This window comes from Rhagoletis pomonella, unplaced genomic scaffold (genome assembly GCF_013731165.1).
Source record: "Rhagoletis pomonella isolate Grant_MI unplaced genomic scaffold, Rhpom_1.0 Rhpom_scaffold_00012, whole genome shotgun sequence".
NCBI classification, from domain to species: Eukaryota; Metazoa; Arthropoda; class Insecta; order Diptera; family Tephritidae; genus Rhagoletis; species Rhagoletis pomonella.
Genome location: NW_023458566.1, coordinates 18,454,629 through 18,455,058, shown reverse-complemented (window position 1 = coordinate 18,455,058; position 430 = coordinate 18,454,629).

Genomic DNA, 430 nt, shown 5'->3' with positions numbered 1-430 from the left:
TGCCGACAGCAAATCAATGAGTTTGGCAATTGCATAATTTTCTCATATTTATTACCATATCTACGTTTTGCAATCAAAGCATATCTTCGAACAAAAGTTTTCATATAACTAAAAAATATAGGCAATTTTAACTTTTATTGTAAATAAATCAATGCTGCGAAAAAGAAAGACGTGCATTTACACATTTGTTTCATGCACCCACAATCATTCGCAACATCTTACAAACCACACGCAACATATTTAACAGAGAACATACACAAAAAATGTTAAAAACGTCTGTGGACATGTTAAAAGCGTGTGTTGAAATTCCATAGTGGATCCATTTCAGACGACAATTTATCTCTCCAAAAAATATGTACCTTCTCGTTCTTGTATGTTCTCTGGTTCATCCAACTTGACGTTTCTCTTTGTGGAACATTCTACGTCATTC